Source organism: Rhipicephalus sanguineus, chromosome 3 (genome assembly GCF_013339695.2).
Source record: "Rhipicephalus sanguineus isolate Rsan-2018 chromosome 3, BIME_Rsan_1.4, whole genome shotgun sequence".
Classification (NCBI taxonomy): Eukaryota; Metazoa; Arthropoda; class Arachnida; order Ixodida; family Ixodidae; genus Rhipicephalus; species Rhipicephalus sanguineus.
In genome coordinates, this window is record NC_051178.1 from 67,394,068 (window position 1) to 67,417,170 (window position 23,103).

Below are 23,103 nucleotides of genomic sequence, written 5' to 3' on the forward strand. Positions count from 1 at the left end.
TTATGCCACACGAAGTGGTGACGGACGCTTACTGGGACTGGATCACAGACCTCCCTTTCTCCCCTCCGGCTCCTCCCCTTTCTTAAAAAGGGAAATAAAGTTTCTTCACTCACTCACTTTCAGATTTTCTGAAAAAAAAATGGTACAATTGGGTAAACCAGCCAGAATCTGTCAACACTACGAAAATATTTGGGAGAAATGGTAGGTATGCGCAAGTAGAGGTAGATGTAGATGTAGATCCTGTACTGCTGGCTCACACCCACTCAGGGGGATTGAGGGTACCACTCTTCGACACGTGCTGCGATAGAAAGACAAAGAAGATGTCATCGAGTGCGTCGAAGCCCGAAGTGGTCTCTGAATGTGTGCCCTCGCCAGAGCAACAGCGATCGGTCACTCAGAAGCAACTCGGGAAGGAAGAGTCGTTGCACGGCGAACGCCGTCAAGCAGCCGCCCGCGACGGGTTCAAGTCTCCTCGGCTGTCAGGTTTGATCCCCGATATGCTATTTACAGCCGCTCCTATAGTTGCAGTGCGCGCGGGTTCCGAGCAGCATAATCGGGACATAAGACGTCCAGCCACATATCTGGACACAAAGCTCCACAGTTGTCCGCTGGCACTAGGCCTCGCCATTTCAGTGCGCTTTGTATGCGGCTGTGCTTGTGTAGTATACGCTTGTCGTGCGGGTTCTCTTTGATTGGAGTAAGGCTGGCAAGCGTACAGGAAAACAAAAAGAAAAAAAAAACCCGCAAGGCTTTTCTGTGGTAGGCACAGTGACGGCTTATTGGAACCCACACAATAGAGTAGAAACGCCGGGCCCTGTCGTTTAGAACTCCCAGCCGTGTTATGTGACTGATCTAATCCACGAGAGGCGAGATCGCGTAACAAAGGCCCTGTTTAATTAGTTTGAAGTTTGAAGTTTATTCATCATTGAAGCATACATCTTTAGCCAGTGGTTTAACTTGAAGGGGTGGCGAAAAGGCAACTGAATGCCTGACAATGCGCCACTCCCCGCCCAGTCCAAAATAATGCACAGCACTCAATATGTCTTTAGAGCATAAACACAAGTTCAATACAGCGAAAATACAATGAGAGAATTCCACGAGACAGCAAGATACATTCTTTGGATCAAAATGCTAATTAAAACCACGTTATGACAGTGAGGCAAGCCGTATGGGAAATTGGGGGAGGGGGGGGGGGCGGACAGCGCGTTAATTTTGACCAGCAGGAGTTCTTAACGAGCACCTATCATAGGTGTATTTGCATTTGGCCGTCACCGGAATGCGGCTGCCGTGGCCCAGAATGGAACGCGGGTCTAAAAGCTGAAAAGGTTTACACCTGAGGCGCTAAGCTATCGCGCCGATTTACCGACCGGCACCGCTATCTTCACGCTACTGTATGCGCATCGAGCATTTCTTGAAAGTAGGGGTTTTTGGCCTGCCCGGTACTGCGTTATATATAGGCGAAGACGAAGCGGGATACCGGATAGCGCGTACCGGATGATGTAGAGAAATTGTAAACGAGCTTTAGCGTACGCACGGCCAAAATAGACGCCCACGTAAATTTAGCTGCCACATTTGCATGCGCGATGTAGAAAATAATAAGCTCGCACTCATTGTCGCAAGCTGGCACAATTCAAACAGTGCCTGTGTTTGTTTGGCTAAATTATTATTTTGCATGCTTGTTTTTCACCCTGCGTTATGATTTACTGCACACACCTGTATTAAGGGGCACCAGCCAGGGTTGCCAGGTTGAGGAGACACAGCGTAGCCAAAATATCGGGAGAACTAGCCATAAAATAGCTAACTTGAGCCAAGAGCGGTAAAAGTAGCCAAAACTAGCGACACTTCTTTGAAAACCACAACGACGTTATCATTCATGAGTCTAAATGTAATAAGATTTTGTTGAAAATGTAAATAAGTACAATATCAACATTTTAAAAGCGAAACTGACCAGATTTAGGCAGAAATTGTTGATTTTAGCAATCGTATCGTGCGGAGTGACGAAGTGCCTGGTGCTGTTGGGAAAATGACTCTTCGCGCATCTTACGGGATTTTTCTTAAAGAGACCAGAATTAACGGCCTTTTGGCGACGATAACAATGAATATGAATGAGCCGTAGGTACACCGCGACCTACGGCGTACCTACGGCAATGAGCCGTAGGTACGCCGTAGGTCGCGGTTGCCGGCATTCAAGCATAAACTGCAGTGTTTACCCTTATAATAATTTCTTGTGGGATGACGAAGTCCCCACGTGGGAGACCTAAGGCCCGGTCGGCGAAAACTCTGCAGGGCTATCAATAAAGTTGTTACGAACCAAATGGCGAAGTGCGTACAGTTAACGTTCTTTAGTCGCAGTCCTTACTTAACCATAATAACTGCCACAAGCAGCTGGGCGAACATCCGAGTGCTAATGCGAACGCCCGCGGCGCGGAGTGCGGAGCGCCAGGCATTGTCTTGTTTGCGTCAAATTGCAGTTCACAGTCGCGTCTAGGATCAAGGGTGTGCAAACTCAGGCCATGGGCGACAGTGTTTATTTAGTCCCAGGCATGTGACCGAAGCCTTTTATTTGTAATTAAAGCGCCAAATTCAATGTTGGAAGCCAAAAACACGCAATGACCGCCATGTTCTCACACCATATACTCGTATGCCAGCCACAGCCACTTCACCAGATATCTACATTTTCTCAAAGATCAACGTAACTGAAAGTAACCAGAAATTATCCAAGTAGCCGAGACGTTTTTTTGGCCGCCACCATCCTAAAAAATGTAGCCAAATTGGCAAAAAGGTAGACAACCCTGGCAATCCTGACGCGAGCTATGCAGGCCAAGATTAAAAAAAAAAAAAGCTAGGTAACTCGTAACCTATGTCCTTCGGGATTCCCGTAGCACCCATCGCCACTCGTTCCACAGCATTGGTAATGTGAGTATGGCTCTCGGAAACGAGGCCGAATCATCACGAAAACTGCTGTCGAAGTTTCTGAACACTAATTAAGAGTAGATACGAACTTTCGGGCAACAGCGTACGCGATGACCACTTGATAGATTCGAAATGGACGACAACAGCCCTGGGCCGTGCGGCCATGTTTTTCCGGCTTTCTAAACGTATCGGGAGTTTGCGGTGAGACACGCGCATGCGCAGTTCACAGCCGACATTCCGTTATTCGCAAAATGCTTTGAGTACAGCGCAATACCGGACAAGCTAAAAAAAACCTCTACTCTAACGTTTTCGCATCGTGGTACGCTAACACGAAAGCCGTAATATATAGTAGCGTACCGTCTACGCCACGGTATTACCATTCCGTGTTAAATGTACCACTGTCCGAAAACGGTGTTAGCGGCACAAGTTGATCGACGCGTGCAGTAACATGGCGAGGGGATTAGAGTGTGTCATACAGGCCCAGCAGATTAATATAGCGACGTGCCGACGATGCGGTATACCGGCACAGCTGAAAGACCATATCAGGGTCTTTTAGCAAGTTACGGCAATTGCGTTGGGAAATACGGTACGTTATTACCATACCGTTCCTCCTTTCCATCTCGTAGTGCTTTTGTCTATTCTAACTCCACTGCAGGCCCGCCAACACCACAAGTGCTTCTTTTTACAAAAGTTACTATGGGGTTCTAACGCCTCATTGTTGCTTCTCAGCCTGCGCATTGTTAACGAAGAACCTGTCGTTTGGGTGACGCACTGTCACTGGAACTGGGAGGAGCGATAGCACAGCGAGCGAGAAAGAAGGAGCGATACGGTAATAACGTGCCGTATTTCCGTACGGTATTACCGGAACTTTCTAAAAGGCTCTCATGTTTGTCGCATTGTACCATATCATATATTTAGTGACGAAGGAAACGTTAACACAACATAAACCAATTACGGCGTAACGCGCCGCCGCGGAGAATAGGAAAATAAATTAATATTGCGCATCCAATCCTTAGGGGAAGCAGACCGCGCCGGATGCACAAAAAAACGCAAACAAGGTTGGCTACTTCCGGGTGCATAAAGGCGCTTGGGTTCTTTAATTCAAGGACTCCCTGATATAATGAGTGTTTTACGTGTTTTTGCGAGTGCTTCCACTGGTGCACGTGTCGCAGGAGCCGCGCCCCAGAGTGGTCACAAGTCGCCGACTTCCGTGCTCCACCGTTCAAAGCGTGATGCAACCACGTCGTCACCGTCGTTGGCTACCGCGGCAAGTACCTCGTATTTAGAGGGTGTAATCAGTGGCACAATTATCGTTAGTAGCGCAAGGACGGCACACATATGAGAGAAACGAAACAAATGCCGCCGGTCAGCGGAACGTACACCTTTGCCGTGCAGCGCATAATTAGAATGGGACCATTAGGAATGGATTCATCATCATCAACCTGTCTAAGCCCACTGCAGGGCAAAGGCCTCTCCCATGTTCCGCCAATCAACCCGGTCCTGTGCTTTCTGCTGCCACGTTATACCTACAAACTTCTTAACCTCATCTACCCATCTAATTTTCTGTCTCCCCCTCACGCATTTGCCATCTCTTGGAATCCAGTCAGTTACCCTTAGTGACCACCGGTTATCCTGCCGACGTGCTACGTGCCCGGCCCATATCCATTTCTTCTTCTTGATTTCAACTATGATGTCCTTAACCCCCGTTTGTTCCCTGACCCACTCTGCTCTCTTCCTGTCTCTTAAGGTTACTCCTATCATTTTCCTTTCCATCGCTCGCTGCGTCGTCCTCAATTTAAGTTGAGGAATGGATTATGAAATGTCAGCTCACCGGCGACACCAAACACGTAGAAACTTCGGGGGCAGAGTCGTCATTTAAGGAGAGTGAGGACAAGGGTGCGCGGGCAAGCTAGTCTACGGCATCGGCAATGTCGGAGGGTATAGCGCGGCAACGACGTGCAGGTACCTTGCTGTTTGTAACTTGATGATGCGCCGTTGCTTAGAACTGGCCTATGAACCTTAAACAGCTCTCAGGAATCTTTGGGCGAAAAGGACGGTAGCCAAACACCTGTGGTGATTAGTGGAGACGCTATCGTCCTTGTCAGGAGTTTAGTTGCAGCGTTGGGCAAGGATAGTGTTCGTGAAACCACGAAAGGGCGCGTTCCCCACCAATCGCGAGTTAGGTTAAGCAGAAATACGTGCCTTGGCAGCTCGAAGGCAGCGAGCAAGATGGCGTTTACTGACAAATAAAAACAACCCGGCCACGAATGCGGCGAAAAAAAAAAAACACTCGTGGCAGGAGTGTTTGCGTCGCTGCCTCGCGTAAAAGTGGTAGCTAAATTTGTTGAGGAAATGATTTGCAGGCAGAAATAGGAGAAGCTACGTAAGCATGTCGGTTTGCCAGAGCGGTGACGAGCCCTCTGGTCTTCGTATTCTTCCCGCGTCGCAGCTACGAACAAAACATGGACAACGCCTTCCGCTCAGACCGAGTCTAGCAACGTTGAGACGTTAAAAAATGTAACTGCAGCGTGCGATGGGCTCCCGACTTAGCCACGTCTTCCGGTACATCTCGACAGCCGAAAGTGCGATCAACTTAGACCAGGCGTCTTCACGTGACAGCCTGGCGGTAAGCAGTACCCTGATTCAGGTACTACTCCCTCCGCGAAGTAGTACCACCGTTGCTTTAAGGACACGTCCCGATTACCCCTACCCTTCCAACTTGCGCCAACCAACGATACTCTGAGTCAACTTGGGCCCACACATTCCGGTGGTGTGGGTCGATGAGAGCCCATGCCCACACCTCCCATCTCTAGCTCACGAAGCACAGACTCGCGAACATCAGATGGTTGCTTTCGTAGCGTACTTCGGATGATATATTCCGCATGAAGGAACGCTGTTGATGATTACATCCTTGGTTCAGGTAAAGGAGCAGCAAAGGGATACACTCGCATATTCTGTATTGATAGGCTGTTCGTTGAGTACTTTTAATAAGTTCGTCTGACGTCTCTCATTCCCAAAGATTTTACCCGATATGCTGTCAATTTTTTATTTGAGTCCAATGTATCCAATGTATAACCGCTTTTTAAAGATAGTCAATTCCTGGCAAAGCCCATGACTAAATTAAACAATAGTGCACTGCGGAGATAATTTGTTTGCTTCTCTTGTTTTATATTTGCCTCTTTGCTGATTTATGAAGCAAAAAAGAATGAAAATTGCGGTAAGTGTTACTTTGCTTTCTATTACCAGCAACCTAATTTCCCACAACTAATTTAAAACTTTGATGCCCATTTTATATGGTCCACGTGGCTTGGATATATGGCTTGCGCCGGTTGCATAGTCGTTGCTTGCTCCTTTCGTTTAGTTTCGCTTTGATAATTCTTGTCCGACTGATCTTCGTTTTAATTACTTTGGCTGCCCCGCCACGGTGGTCTAGTGGTTATGGTGCTCGACTGCTGACACGAAGGTCGCGAGATCGAATTCCGACTGCGGCGGCTGCATTTGCGATGGAGGCGAAAATGTTTGAGGCCCGTGTACTTCCATTTCGGTACACGTTAAATAATCCCAGGTGACCCAAATTTCCGGATCCCTCTACTACGGCGTCCCTCATAATCATATCGTGGTTTTGGGACGTTAAAGCCCACGTATAGACGTCAGACTCTGCCCAGGCGGCGCTGCGAAAAACACCGCCACCAGCGCCCTCATCGTAGCCCTGGCACTAACTGGGTAGTGCAAAGAGAGCCGCCCGCAAGCGAATGTGCATAGGCCGCAATATAACCCTCCTCTTTCATTGGTGTCAAGGCGCGGTTTCCTGAAAATCAAGGACCTGGAAAGCTTCTTCCGCCAATCCACGCTTCAGAAACGAAGGAAGCTGATCAAAGCGAACTGCGAGTACAATGCAAAATAAGTTTTAGTTATTCCCGCGTGCTGCAACTCGCAAGTACAAGCGAGCATCACACGACACCGACTTCGAGGCAAGCCCTCCGACATCCGTTCTCTAGAGCCTAAACGCGTTAAAATCGGGTATATACGTATGCTAGAGCGATAAAGTACCTACATACACGATCAATTTACTTAGCTATGCATCTTACGATCAGTGGTACAAAACTCGGTTCATCAGGGGCGAATGGCTCCGGCGATTTTCGCCTTTTCAGTTGCATTCTCCCTTAATTCATCTCTCGCTTCCTGTGCATTGGAGTGTTTTATTACGCATCCTCAAATGGTCTCTTTGTGGTCGTCTTCCGTTTGTATGTACTGCAAATGGGGATACGTGCGTGTCCACTTTCGCGGGGTACAACCAAACGCAAAATCGTGGCCTCCGAGATAGCTACGGCAACCGCGGAGGACACGGGCGAAACAAACCTGAAGGGGGTCATGACCAACACTCTGCGATTTACTTGTATGACGCACGTGGTGTTAGCTAGTTAGAACCAGAACTCTGAGCCTTCAAAACGTACATACGTCCGCGATGCTGTGTTGTGACGACCAACTCGTCGCGGTGTGCGTATCACGCGCCTCCAGTCTGCCTCTAGCTGCTCACTTCGTGTTACACGGCAAGCACCGCGGTCAGAGCCTCTGCTGAGCTTCATAGTCAAGGTTACCACGGTTTTGCATCAGGGCTACGCAAAACAACAGCAGAGCCACACATTCATGCCACCGGCTGTGGAGAACGCGGGTACTTCGCTTACCCAACACGCTCGCAACGGCCCGTATCCAGCGCTCTCGCCTTTCTTCTTCGTACGACAACTATGGAAATCGGTAAAACTGAACGTTCTTATTCATTCTTTTACGTCCGTGGAAATCGGTAAAACTGAACGTTGTTATTCATTCTTTTACGTCCGTGGCAATTCACAACGCAACAGTGCGTCTTTTGCGGAGTTTCTTCGTAGCGTGCGGAGGGCTCTCGTCTGCTGCTGTTTTTGCCGTCGTTCAGGCGAGTGATCCAGCAAGCACTTCACGACGGCCCGGTGGCGCGTCCGACTAGCGGAGAGCAATTCACAGCTCTCGTTCTGAGTGCTAAATGCGCAAACACACGCGATATTAAGCTCAATCGTTGTTTCGCACTCGCTAGTTGCACCTGGTCCCATAGCAAACTGTGCGAGAGAGTCGGTCTATGCACTACTCAATACTTCTCCGACAGGTGGCGCCACACATCTTGGAAACTCCAGAGTCTGACGTCTATTATTAATTACTTTGGCTTTGTTTGCTTAGCAGTGCTAGAGAGTGGCCGTTGAGTATTGCTGGTTTGATTTAGGCTGGGTTTGGTTTCGTTGGAGTAGATTGGACTGGTTCGCTTAGTTTGGGTCTGTTTCAGTAGTTTAGGTCGGCTGAGTCATTGAAAAGGACGTCATATAAAAGTTTCAGTTTAATGCTTTGTGTCCTGTCACCTTCTTTAGTACCGTTTTGTCATGATATTGCGAAGCCGAATATTCTGTAGGCAGCTACATGCATGTAATCAAACACGTAGAAACTTTGCACGGCGTCGTCATTAGGTGTCACAAACAGGTGAACCTATGGCCCTTCTGCAAGCACAAGACCAGCGACAATGTCTCCTGCCCTCGCTGTTGAAACCTTGCAGGCCCGGTCTCGAATTTGGCTGTTCGGTTGTCTCAAGAATGCTTAGTGCTTCGAACTTGCATACGAAGTTCTCTTCAGCGGCGCAGTCTGGCATTTCATCATGGACTACTTCCACCTCCGGTCGTTCTCTTGGAAGTATAGCTGTCCAGCTGGAGGGCGACACCTCATTGTCCGAGGGTGTTGTGGTTCCCATCGAAAACTCGCTCGACGCTGGCGCCGTGGTCGGCTCGCTCACTCCACTGTATCCTCTTCCTCTGTCACACGCTTGCATTTAGCTAAAGAGGCTGCTTTTCGTGCAGCAGATATGAGTGCGATAAAGTGTTAATAAAGGACAAGCTGCTTTTGAACGCTAATCTGTGGCTAGGCGGTTATCAACGATCATAATCCATCATATGCCAATGAACTCCCTTTCCCATGCCGTCACAAAACCTCGACACTTTTCGTATGCGTTTCTCACACCTGACTGAACTTACGTCAGCACTCACTTTCTAGCACAGACGTCAGTGCTATCGAAACGAAGTGCATTTTACGATGCGACGATGTGAATATCACATGTAACTTTCGTTAGCGTGCTCCTCCGGGGTCAAGCAACGCTTGAATATAGCTTCCTGAATCATAGGAATATAAGTGTGATGTTTATTAAGCGGAGCCAACACTGGAACCACAATGACCATTAATCCGGCATGACGCCTGTACCATAGGAGAACATATGTAATCTTTATTGCTTTGTTCTAAAATTAGATAGCCAGCACTGCAAGCACAATTGACGTTGAACCGACATTACGCTTGCATATGGTCTTTTTCGAAAGCAGATTCAAGACGTGGCGTGTTTCTGTGGTAGAATACCTGACTGCCACACAGAATGCTTGGGTTTGATTCCTGCTGGGATCCTGATTTTTATTCTTTGTATTTGTCGGTCCAGCGCTGCCGATGTTCGTTTTTCTTTAGACTCGCATTTAAATTACCAAAGTGTGCTCTCGCCGTTCCTGGGAAGGTATAAACTGTAAATTACCTGTGGCTCATACCCGCTTGTACTGTGGCCCGTGGTATACGGTTGTGTGCCACACGTGTCCAGAGGAAAGGGTTTGACGCTGTACGCGACAGGATTTTTGCGTTAGTCATGTCATGACCAGACAGTCATATTCGTCCAACCTTCCTACCCTCCTATACCAATTTTGGTTTACACCAAGTTAAGGAGGCAATCAGGAGAGCACCCAGACGTATGCGGCTATATAGATAGATAGATAGATAGATAGATAGATAGATAGATAGATAGATAGATAGATAGATAGATAGATAGATAGATAGATAGATAGATAGATAGATAGATAGATAGATAGATAGATAGATAGATAGATAGATAGATAGATAGAAATGTTCAAAGTTCCTTAGGTTCGCTAAGAAATGCATCGCATTAAAAAATCCAGCCGCTTCCACGGCGTGAAAACCGTCGAACAGCGAAGCTGTTATTCCTTTCGTCAGGCACTACATTTTCCTGCTAAGTTTTCAGCAAAGTAGTAACAGCGAAACTGCTTAAGGCGGCCGTTATGCCGTGAGTTGCGAACAAAAGTGATCATCATCATGAACCGGCACACGCTCTCTTCGTCCTCTTCTTCATCGTCTTCTTCATCTTCGCTCCCAGAACACGGGCGTGGATGTCTCCGGCGCGGGATGCAATAATTCTGTTGGGTGAGACAACGAGTACAGACAAAGAGAAAGAAGGCGAGAGAGAGAGAAAGGAAGATATATATAGATACAGAAAGAGAAATTCCAGGGGAAAAAATTTCTTCGCGAGGCGGCGTTCGAACCCGCGTAATTACGATCTGAAGGCGAGCGTCTTAACCACTCAACTGTCCAGGCGCGCTGGCATAGCATAGCATAGTCTTCTGTGGTATAGTATAGCCAGGGTGTGGAAAAGGGAAGTGAAGGTGAGAAGGATAGATGTGGTGGTGAAGAGGAGGCAAAGGAGGAGGGGAGGGACTAAAGCAAAGCATAGAAAGAAAGAAAGAGAAATAGAGAGAACGGAAGGGAGAAAGAGAAAGGAGAAAAATACAATCAAAGAGAGAGAAAGAAATAGAGAAAGAGATAATGGAAGAAAGAAATACACATAAACAGGGACAAAAAAGACGCAAAAATTCACCGACGATTACGATACCGCGTAATACGAATTCTGAGCGCAGCTTCGTGTTGGGGCCATGCCAACTGTGTTTGAAGTTTTGGCATCCCGCAAGGTATCGACTACGCCATAAATCATAATTTTTGAGATGTGGGACAGCACCCACTACGCAATTATTCGTCTTTCTACGGATAAAGTGTAACGTGTCTTGCTCTTTCTTGGCCACTTGTTGCAAAAAACTGGCAAAAACAAATTGCGTGCGCTCATGTAGACACTGCGCCTGAAGGGGATATGAGAACGATTTATAAGCGCGGTACCCGCTACACACCTGTAAGGTGTTATGCGCACTTTTTCGGGGCTGCCTGTGGCTGATGACGATAAAGAATTATGGCTAAGCACTTTTGCAGTGGTTGCGAAGCATTAAACCACACACTCGTTACGCAGTTACCATTGTGTGGTGACTGGTTGTTATCTTACTCTTCTGCCACGCTATATTACATAGGTTAACGCGATTCCTTGCCCGGCATGACGCCGGTATAGGATATTCTTGTAAATGACTTTCAGGCGCCGGATTGGCTCTGCGGTGGAATACTCGACTGCCACGCAGAGGGCCCGGGTTCAAATCTCATGTGATCCTGGGTATTTGTTTTCTGATTTTAATTTTTCATGTCTATCGTTTACTTTTTCATGTCTATCGGTTACGCCACAGACGGCGACGGCGACGCCGCTCAACGCAGGAATAGGCACCCAAGAGCTACGCTCTAAAAACAGGGAGCAGAAAGAAAAAGAAAGAAACACAGAAAGAAAGAAAGAGAAAATGTGCAAAGCTGATCAAAACAGCAACAGCGAGGACTACCTGGTGACCATCAGCTCCGCTCTCTCTTTAGCATTGAGCCTCGAGTGCAAGATACACCCATTGTTCGCTAACTATTCCATGTACCTTCTAACTGGCTCGAGAAAGCGCCTCTCCTCGTAAGCTCGTGTTGGCACCAGCGAAACGACCGGCACCGTCGTCGCCAGGGTCTCGCCGCTGGCGCTCGGCGTCTCCGGCGCACAACAGCCGCTCTACGAACATGACAATGTCGTAGCGAGAATGACCCCCGCAGAGGCGCGTGCGATTCGCTATGAGAGGGAACGGACGAGTGGTCCACGTGGCCACTCCCCTCTTGCATTCATATGCTTCATATAAATTCAAGCTGTGCACCAAGCTAATATATACAGCCAAAAACGGACGAACACAGGAAATGGTGAAGGAGACAGGAAAGCGGTTAGACCACCAACCGTTGCTGAAGTTCTGAAAGCTCGGGGAAAAACATCCGCTGTATATGACACTCGTCTTCGAATCATGAGGATCGGGGTTCATACCCCGCCTCGCCAAAGAAATTTGTTTTATAAATAAATAAATAAATAAATAAATAAATAAATAAATAAATAAATAAATAAATAAATAAGTTTATTTATTTATTTGTTCAACCACACTACAGTAACACATCCACTCCCCTCACGAAGTCCCTCCTTTCAAACTGGTCACGAGAACGGTTTTAGTGAACGCCGACGATACCAGCACAAAGTCCGCAAAGATGACCTGGCTGTGAAAAGTGGAATCGAGGAAACTGGCAGTACTAACAGAGCGTGGTGCACCTAATTCTCGACATGCACTGCTCGAGGGAATTATGAGGTATTCGCATGACAGAGAAGAAGTGACCGAATAAACAGCGAGATGTAAAATTCCCGTTGAACTTGAGTTCTACTTAAACGACGTGAACTTTCTCAAAGCGCCGTGCTAGGCGAATCGCGCAATCACAGCGCGAACGAACGAATGAAAATGACCTTACTATATTCAGAGGATGTAAATAGATGGCTTGCACTTATGTCACTGAAACAGCCACGTTAGAGCACCATTACAATGGAACGCGAATCTTGTGATTCATGCACAGAGGCCCAATAGCGTTCCAGCGACGTTGCTATCACACTGAAGCAGGTAAAGCGCCACGTGATGATACTTCCTTGACGTCAGCTAAGCGGCCATGTTGGAACCATGTTGTGAGTCCATGAGGTAACATGCATGCTATCAATAGCAGAAGAGATTCCCCCGTGTTTTCGCCAACGCAGTGCCGCTCATGACACCGTCAATGTTAGACAGGAGCAAACCCAGCCACACGGCTGGCTTTTCTTCGTTGATGTGGCTGCGCCAAAAGCTGCTGCGCCTGTATGTCAAAAAATCAGCTTGAATCCGATCTCGCGTAACTCAAAGAAACGCTGGTTAAAACGAATGCGGCCGCTCCAGGAAGCGCAGTGGTCTTCATGCTGCCGTCTGAACGCGAAGTAATCGGTGTGAACACAGCACAAACAAGGGTATAGGAGCCGTCTGTTGATGTCTGTCGAGATAACGCGCGCGCCAGCGCCGTAAGGATCATAGATGCTCGCGCTGTTCGAACGACGCAACCACGAGCGAGGATCGCAAGCGATCCGTCACGCCCATTTGTTACATTGTTATTCTGCTGTCTAAGTCTATCATTAAGGCACCTTCCGGTCTGGTCTATATATATCTTACCACCATACGTTGCGATACATTGTAAGACATGTGGCTGTCTACCTGTTTTCGATGCATGTACTGTTGTCCCGTCCGCGAATGACAAGAGAAATCGTTGAAGCTGAAAACATTGTTAGATTAGAATGTGAATGCATCAGCACGCCGTCTGTCAACTTATCTAGCAAAGAGATTTCGTTTCTACAAAGCTGATTGTACGAAGTTGATTGTTGTACGTGCCTGGTGGCGCTTGTGCGGTGTATAAAAGTGTGTGCTCAAGGAAAAGTTTTGTTGGCAGTTCGCGATGTGTGTGTCATCATCTCTTGCTTTAGTCCCTGTACTTTTTGCACAGTTCATTACTTTGGTTTCTGTCTTACTTAGTGACTCGGTAGCCTCTCAAGTTGGCTGACATTTCACTGCATGTCTCTACGGTCAAACTATTCACCTTTCATTGGATCATACATTTCTGGCTTAAACAAGGCGTGCGTTTCTTGCGCAAGAGAATGCAACTACATATCAGGCAGCAAATTTGCGTCTTCAAAGGTTGTGCTTGTATGAGACGTGAACATTATGGCCTTGTTAACTATTTTACGAAATGTGAAAGATGGCGCTTCACGATGTTCTACACCTCAGCAAAAGCACAAATTAAATTTTCGCTATGTAAAAAGCGTAAGGGTAAAGCCAAAGAAAGCGCGTTGCGCACGAATCCAGATGGTACACCGCGCCGCCTGTTAGAACAGATTTTTTTTTTTCTGGCTAACTTTCGCTGCACCTCTTTTTACAGAGAGCGTAAATGTAACGGCGCGCACTCGTGTCTGTGGGATGAATGTCACCTATTCATTTTTTATATATTTCGTGGACTCATGCAGGACCTTGCCGACATTCGTAAGTCTCATCAGAAAATTCGCAAGGACGATTCTAAAGGTCGCAACGCCGGCCGCGCCTTGGCCACCGAGCGCCAACCGGTCGAGCAGTTGAACTCCACGGTGCCGCCGCTGGCCCATCGCCGTCCCAGTGCTATCCACGGGAGCGCACCGCAGGACCTCGCCACGAGGTTGGTACACATCGTCTTGGCAGTTCGGAAACAATGTTCTCTACTGGACAGCAGAGATAACTTTGCGCAAAAATGAGCAGGAGTCAAGAAAGTAGATTAAGACAAGCCCTGTTGAAAAAGAAAAGGAATAAACGCGTGCAGGCGAGCACTGCAGTAGAAGAAGAAGTTGGAACGATGAACGGCTGTCTGTGTGGTTCCTTGGCTGATCGATAGTTTCTTTACAAGCCCTACTCACAACGGGTTAGTAGCGTGAAATGGGTTCTACAAATATATCCCCTTGTCACGCAAGCGCATTTCCGATTATGTGTATTTTGTTTTGTCTCTTATTCACAAGGATTTTGAATCGCATATAAATAGGGCACGTGTTTTTAAGGTTTCGGGGTATGTCAATTACTTTGTAGTTCCTTTAACCAGACAGAGTGACCATACTTCTCGTGCTGTCATTTTAGAACATTTTAAAGGGACACTAAAGAGAAATGTGATTTTTCTCGTATTAGTAAATCACTCTTTTAAAATAACAAAGTCACCACGCTTGCCGCGAGAAGACGCTTGGTAAGCGAGAAAATGCGAAAAAAAGAAAATGCTTGTGGCGACGCCACATTGGAGTGCTCGTATACCAATCGCCGTGACGTCAGAGATTTTGACGGCATCTGCATGTCCCTTCGTAGTTTCTAATCGGAAAAAAAAAATGAAGTACATTGTCCTCTCAGGGAGAGTTAATACCAAGTTTCAGGAAATTTTGTGGAGCCAATGCGGCGAAAGTACGAAAAACTCTTTGAAATTCGTGACGTCACCTGCACAGATTTCGACGCAAAATTTAAAAATGAAACTTTTATCTTGCTTTTCTCTTCTATTAATAAACATATGATGGTGAAATGAACGACAGTACAGCTTTCAGAGTACAACTTATCCTTCCAAACTGATTCATTCTTTAACCTGTAGTGTCCGTTTAAGAACGAATTCCAAGAGATTTTACTCATGAGCTGCCCATTGCCAGAGGCCTGCTGTTGTCAGCATTGAAGCTGTGCAGTGCTGACAGTTACGTCTAATGGGCTTATTAGCCCCGCACGTTGAAGCAATTACTGACCAACGATTTAGCCCATTCTGAGGTGTTTAAACGAGCGTTAGCCATGCCGTGATTGGTATCGCCACTGAACAAGTCTTGCATACGACAAACGCCGTCTAGTTTTACTTACCAGGAAGGCCGCCTGTTGGCAGCTGGATTGGCTTAGTCGGTCGAGATAAATGCAGCTGAGTCGCTCCTGTAAAAAAGTGAAGCTTGCACCACAAAGGATAAGAGCAGACGTTCGACTGAATTTTAGGCCGGGGGACATGCAGTCAGTGCTCCAAGTGTCCTGCAACCTTAATAAGGTTGCAGACCGCCACCGTACACCTCTAGATTATTCAGCTCGCAACAAGCTTTCTAAACTGTGCCCTCGAATGAGCCGTGGAAGCGGACGAGGCTGCCATAATAAGCACGAGAAGCCCTTTGTAAAGTGCTCCAGGGGGCTGGTCTGTTCGATCCCCTTGTCATGTGAACAATTCTGGATTGCCTATAAGCGAGCGTGGAATGAAGGACCGCAATCGCGGAAACATGCGCAAGAAATAAACAAGAAAGAAGGTAAGTGCGCAGATATGGTTGCCCACGTTAGTGCATGTACGTATTACGCTCGACTACCGGAGCGTACGATTCTCAGCAGGAACGGAAAAGGTTTCAAAGCTTATTCAAGACTTGCACTGGAAGCCTTCTTAATCACAAAGAAGAGATCAACGTGTAAGGGAACCGTCAGTCGCATTGCTTCACTCAGTCTGACGTCGTGTACAACCGCCTTTGATGTACGCTTGTCCTTTTTCTTTTTATTCTGTATATACATGTAGTACATGCGTGGCAAGAGAATGCATACGTAGGGAACTTTCATGCTAGATAGTACTTGTGTGTAGCGTCTGTCCTGGTGTACTTTATTGTGTCGTTTCTATTTTGCAGTACTTTATGTACATCTTCCATAAGGCACGACCAACTAGCCCAGGAACTAACTACAGATACAAGTATCAAAGTGCGAGATTCCTCCATGAAACAATATAGAATGAACTACGTAGTGCAAGGTGTTATGAAGTTGACATCACTATACTTGCAAGTAGTGATGGGGGGATGCTGCATTCTCTGATCAAAGAAATAAGCTGCAGTATTTTCGCACTAGTTACCTTGTAGCGTATCATGAGATGATTTTTGTGATCATTGTAGTAGAAGAAACGATACGAATACCTAACAATGCGCATTCGCACTCCTGAAGCTCCGTAAATGAAAAGAATGAGCTAACAAATGCATTGGCAAAACGCCATTGAGTGTCGTCTGGTACGCCAGTGTGTTTCTGCACTATCATAGCTCATAATGAACCTCATAGCTCAATGATACTGCTTGCAAGCGGGCAAATTCAATGTGCACGTGGAAATATCACTATTATCAGAAATGCGTTTTTTATTTGGCTTAAGTCGTATTCAGGCACAGAAATGATCACAAAGCTCAAGCGACTGGACTGTCTGGCAAAGCGAATGCCAGTTTTTCTGATGTGCACTTCATTCCGTTGATGGTGGGCCCGCGTGCACATTTTCTGCAGTTCTCGGGACTGTTTCGCAGAGACACGCGAAGTCGGCGATACACATCGACATGTCCACGAGGAGGTGGAAAGTGTGTGTCTCGTACTTATGGCTCTTCAAGCGCGTTCAATCTTTTCTGGTCGCATAGGAGCTCACTTTTACTGCGACAGCTCGAAGCTCGATTTACTGTCCGTCCATCCGTACGTTCCACTGATTTGGTGACGACCCTGTGGTCATCTGAAATCGACTTATTTGGTCGTCAGAGCACACCGTGAGGCCCATGCTGTTTCACCATTGCCAGAGCGCGAAGAAAATTACGTTTTTTTTCCGCGACTCCGCTGGAATTTGAACCCGTGCCATCGAGATAATCTTCATTTTATATCCGAGCGCGCTAACCCCTGAGACATCGTTTAGCAAAACATGTGGGCAAGTTACTGCAAGGTGATCTCGGAGTCAGTACGCTGGAAACAGCATTCAGAATCGTAGGTCGGTTGAGCCTATATATGCGCGAAGCACTACGTGACCAGTTTGGCACCGTGACAGTAGTATCGTCTAAAGGAGGTAGCGCAATAACCATTGTGGCGAACAGTCTACGGGATCTCGGAAATCTTTACAAGATTTTAAGAGTCGGCGGTGCCTTTATGCGTCTGAGTACGTTATATCGCAGAACTGTTGGTAACTTCGACAAACACATCCAATGATAGGCCCAATGGAACAGTGCCCTCTGTCTACCACGCTTGTTCTACGCATAGCCCATATTGCTTATGTGCTACTGGTGACACGCGAGACATGATTACGCGCGGAGGACTGCTCTGCTTAGTAACCGCCCTCATTTCCGTTACAGCCATTTATATAACGTGTTTCTAACAGGCGGCGCAGCACATGCCTGCATTTTGGACGCGCTAGCAGTGCTGGGCAGTATCGAAGATACATGTGTCCGAGAAACTATCTTAGATACTCTTTGGTTATATCGCATCTGTATGGTCATACGTCTCGCAAGACGTATATCAATATCTGTATTTTCGATACATGAACAAAGTGTATATTGTATCTTAAGATACAAGGTACTCCGATCGCAACACCACCGTGCGAAACAATAAACGTTGGCTGAAAACCGCTTCTCAAGCTCTCGCTGCTGCCACTAATCTTCCTGAGTAAAACTAAAGATAGTGACATTCGTTTATCTGTCCGCTAGAGTCCTCCAGCGAGGGCAGGCGATGAGGTCTGCGCGTCCCTATTGGTGATACAGGGTCACGTGGTAGCGCTCACGCCGTCTCGTCACAAACAAGCGCGCCAATTAGTCTTCCCAGCCAACCCTTTCTTTCTTTCTTTCTTTCTTTCTTTCTTTCTTTCTTTCTTTCTTTCTTTCTTTCTTTCTTTCTTTCTTTCTTTCTTTCTTTCTTTCTTTCTTTCTTTCTTTCTTTCTTTCTTTTGTTGTGTCAGTGCCATTACATTTGCTCTTAGCCCTGTCCTGAACCGCGCACTCCAATGCGCGCGGCGTCTTATAATTGCGCAAATTCTGATGCCGCTATAGTGTCGTTACGAAATCTGAAGAGCAGAAGAATGGGGTTGCTTTGCGTCTCGTAGTTTTCAGACATCAGTCATTTGAAAGACATCGTGGACGTAAGCTTGACTTACATGCGATGTCATTGACTTATATGCAAATACGATTCTAAAAACTATACCACCACCAGTGCGATGCTAGATCTAATAGAACAAGCATTTACCCAACAGAAGCTTAGCGTACCGCATGGAGCTTAGCGCATATAGCTTAGTGTGCCGCATATATATAGCTTAGCGTACCGCATATTTTTTTCTTCCTGCTAAATAAATAAATTTTCTTCCTGCTAAATAATCTTTAAAATCATAATTTGATTGTGAGCACAAGTGCCTTTTTAGCTGTGCTTCTCTTGCGTCAGATGCATAACCTAGGCATCTGTACTATTTTTTCCGGTCTGTTTACTGCAATATGTCATTGCTAAAGTGCTGCCAAGCTCCCTGCTTTATTGCTATTTTTAACTGCCTGGGCCATTTCTACTACTGTTTACATATTTACATTCGACTTCAGTTTACTGCTATGTCAAGGCGATGTTCAGGACTAATACATAATAATGTGGGCGTGCTTGAGCACACACTAGCAAAAATTCAGCTTAAACTTAGTAAAGTAGCGAAAGCGAGTTTTTATTGTGATAACGGAAATTAATATGTTAGCAAGGAGATTCGAGAAGCAATGTTATACCAAATGCTCCGTTTTTCTCATGAGTGTCCCAGCGAGCTGTTTTAGTTTGCTAAACATGTTATTTCTGGCGCAATGCTTGAAACATAAAGACAGGACAGAGAATGAGACAGATGAGCGCCAAGAAAAAACATGTTTAGCAAACTTAGGTACCAACTCGCCCAGGAACAAGGTCTTCTAGATCTGTTTTAGGCTATTTTTCATAGCACTGAAATTGATAGTGTCTTACCTTAACAGGTAAGGTGGCAATACTTCATGCTTAATGGTCATAGCTATTAGGGTTGCCGCCTGCATTGTGTTTTTACTGTATGATATTTACTGTGATTCCTTTCCGTGGGCGCCCGGAGAGGGTGCGCCTTACCCGCCCTTCCTTGCACAAATCTATAACAGCAAATTTGCGAATGTATCGAAGTACCTTAAGATACAGGTGGAAAGTATCGTATCGCCTACAATTATTGCGGTTGTATCTTGTATCTATATCTCAAATACTTCTTGCTCGAGTATCTTCTGTCGTATCGCGATACAATTTCAAAGTATCTTTGCCCAGCGCTACGTTACTTTTCACATTTCGGGTCGCAGCGCTTTTCCTGGCTTGCAGTCACGCCAACACCTTGCACGCTATAGCAGAATTTATAAATACGCCATTCAGTATATATCGGTTTTATTTATACTTTGCACAAATAATGCCTTTACTGTCTGCAGAAGGCAGAATGATCAGCTGATTCTGCCTAGATTTATACCTATTGAGCTGTAAGATATCTACAGGCGAGAATACTTATATTTGCCAGGCTGCAAAAATTATGCATACGGCAACGATAGACACGTATGCCATACCTATAGGTCACAACCATGCCCCGCCACGGTGGTCTAGTGGTTATGGCGCTCGACTGCCGACCCAGAAGTCGCGGTATCGAATCTCGGCCGCGGCGACTGGAGGCGAAAATGGAGGCGATGGATTCGATGGAGGCGAAAATGTTTGAGGCCCGTGTACTTAGATTTGGGTGCACGTTAAAGAACCCCAAGTGATCGAAATATCCGGGGCCTTCCACTGCGGCGTCCCTCATAATCATATCGTGGTTTTGGGACGTTAAACCTCAGACATTATTATTATTATTATAAATATTATTAGGTCACAGCCATGGAAGGAACACTCGCGTTTGCAACGCAGGGCCCTGCTCGTCGGCAGCTACGCGATGTGCATCGGCATTGTTGCTGTCTGCGTGGTTGCCCTCGTCAGAGCGCTCACTATCACGACGGACACGGCGGCGCTGACCACCAGCAGCGGAATAGTGTACGGAAGGCGAGTGACGACAGCCTCCGGAGTCAGGATCAATCAGTTCCTGGGCGTGCCGTACGCTCTGGACACGTCCGGCTCACGGAGATTCATGGACCCCGTGCCACTTGCAAGGTTAGGCGCACAGAGAGCACACCGATTAAGATGTCCTGTTGAACAGTGGCTGCGCCAATGTGATATGCGAAAATATTAACGCAGCTTGCTTCGCCCCATTTTTACCGAAATTTTTAAGCGGCAAAGCCTTCTGAAACGTTAGGTGTGTTATTCCAGCAGGCCTTTATTTTCCCGCACGATTCTTGCGCGAAGAATGCCGATTCCATGATGATTCCATGTATTTCCATGAGAATCGTGTGGGAAACACATTGAATTATTGGAATAGCATACAGAACTCTTATCAGAGAATGGCAGTGCCCTGGCCTGCCCTATTTGCTCACATACTAGCAGAGTTAACACTCGGTAATCTTGGCTACCGTTGGCTAAATTATAGCTAATATCGCCTGCTGTTGGCTGAATGATGGCTCATAGTGGCTTTTGCTCGCTAAATTATAGTAAGTATTGGCTATTGTCGGCTAACGTACGTGCTGTTTGCTGTAATAACGACAACGTTGTCGTCGCTAAAGTTTACTCCAGAAATGGTCTAGAAAACAACCAAATAGAAAACAACCAGACTTGGTTCTGCCTGAATAATATTTTAGTAGCCAAGCTAAACGTTTAGGCTCACCGTAATTTGTCTGTCGAAAACAGATGATGAACTTCATTAACCGGCACACGCTCTCTACACCCTCTTCATTTTCGTCGTCTTCTGCTTCGCTCTCGGAACACGTGCGCCGATTTCTCCGGCGTGGCCTGTAATAACCCTGATGGGCGAGAGAAAGAGTGCAGAGACAGAGAAATAAATACATAAATAAATAAATACATAAATAAATAAATAAATAAAGGAGAAAGATATCAATTCTTGGCGAAAAAAAATTCTTCACGAGGCGGGATTCGAATCCGCGTACCCTCGATCCGAAAACGAGCGTCCTAAGCACTCGACTATTCAGGCACGCTAGCAGTGCATAGCATAGCCTTGTATAGTGTAGTGTAGCAAGGGGGTGGGAAGGGGAAGTGAGAGTAAGGAAGAGAGATTTGAGGGTGAGGAGGGGAGAGAGTAAAGCATCGCATAGAAAGAATGAGAAAGAGAAAGATACAGAGAAAGAAATGCAGAAATAGAAAGAGTGAGAGAGAGAGGGAGAATCAAAGAAAGAGAGGCAGAAATGGAGTGAGAGATAGAGAGAGAAAAGGATGGAAAGAAGGAGGAAGCAAGCGAGAAATAGAGAGAGAGAGAGAAACAAACGAATAGAAATAAACTTAGAAAAAAAAGACAAAGAATAGAGGGAGGAAGCAAGAAATATAGAAAGAAAGAAAGACAATATTTGAGAAATTTAGCATATACTTAGGTGCCCATCAGCTCCAATCTCTCTTTAGCATTGCGCCTCCAGTGCAAGCTACGCTAATTTTTTTAGTGTATATATTTACGCGCAGCGTAGCGCCATCTGCCGTTATCCATATAGCAAAGAGATGGAATAGGGCATGCATGCCGCTTCTAGGAAAACAACAGACCGATCTCACCGTGAGTTGCACTACGCCACCGCTGCTGCAGTGCATGCTGGTACTATAGTACCCGGTACGTCCAGCTGCGTATAGCCCGTGCATAGGCGTGCTGCATTAATGAGCTTTAGTTAATGATTTGCGACGGTTGGGTTCACGTGCTGCGTGCTGGGATGCTACAACGACAACCTGAAGCAAAAGGTCTCGGATTTTACGAGTTCTCAGAGGACGTCAAGCTCCCACAGGATTGTGTACTACAATCAACGAAGTGGAATAGAGTGGCAACAACCGCGCGTTTTTTTGTTCAACGCATTTGTGAATTCCTGGTGTATAATCCATGGTAGTTTAGCAGTGTCCTATTGCGTCATAACAGGCTCCTGCACGGACGATGGGCCGATGAGCGACGTCAAAGCTTCATACAATGTGTGCTCGATCCCCTTGCCAGGGTGATCGCCGCCATGGGCGACAGATTGGATACATTGTGTTAGCCGGGCAAAACAGAGATCGCTTAAATATACAGCGATACTTAAACCGGCATCTCGCCAAAAGCGATGCCGACTGTCAAGTATCTAGCATGAACGAGACCTGCATGGTGTGTACCGCTCGCACCACGGAGTGCATGGCAAAAACTCGGCCGTGCCGGCATTGCAGCCAGCGATGCCGCAGGGATTTCCCTGTTCCTTTCAATAAGCGGTGTTATCACGAATGCAACTTCAAGCGATATCAAAGCTTAGGTTCCTGTATGAGAGTAAGCGGCTCTTACTGACGTACCGTACACTGCAGCTTCGAAGCGGTATATACGTTGTTATGGGCTCGTAACCCAAACTTCATTGCTTCGGCAAGGTATTCAAGCTGGTAGAACGTCTGACGCAAGTGGCGTCAACATCGACAGACTGCCTGATGCAACCAGTGCCAACACCAGCGAGGTGCCTGATGCAACGGGCGCCAACCAAGGCGGGAGTCTCATGCAACCCACGGCAACTTCTGCAGTGCGCCTGACGCAACGTGCGGCAAGCCCTCTCATGCACGGCAGCAGAGTGTGCATGGAAAGTGTTGCTTGGACAAAAAAGAAGTGCAAAAAGCTTCCTTTTTTGTTCGTCCCTTCGGTTTGTTTGTTTGTTTTTTCCCGTCTTCGAAGTCGCGAATAGCTTTACGCAGTTGGGACAAGTTATATTCCGCATACTGTAGCTTGTATCGCTCG

General features: G+C 46.7%; 1 protein-coding gene across 1 annotated transcript in view; it reads left to right on the top strand.

Moving 5' to 3' along the window:
• The first annotated feature begins 276 nt into the window (after positions 1–276).
• Positions 277–23,103, top strand: part of LOC119385535 (neuroligin-4, X-linked-like) — a 57,129-nt gene continuing 34,302 nt past the window's right edge. Inside the window, exons 1-2 of the mRNA XM_037652954.2 lie at positions 277–483; positions 14,003–14,187. The gene's annotated coding sequence lies outside the window, so the exon portion shown is untranslated. The remainder of the gene's footprint in view (positions 484–14,002; positions 14,188–23,103) is intronic.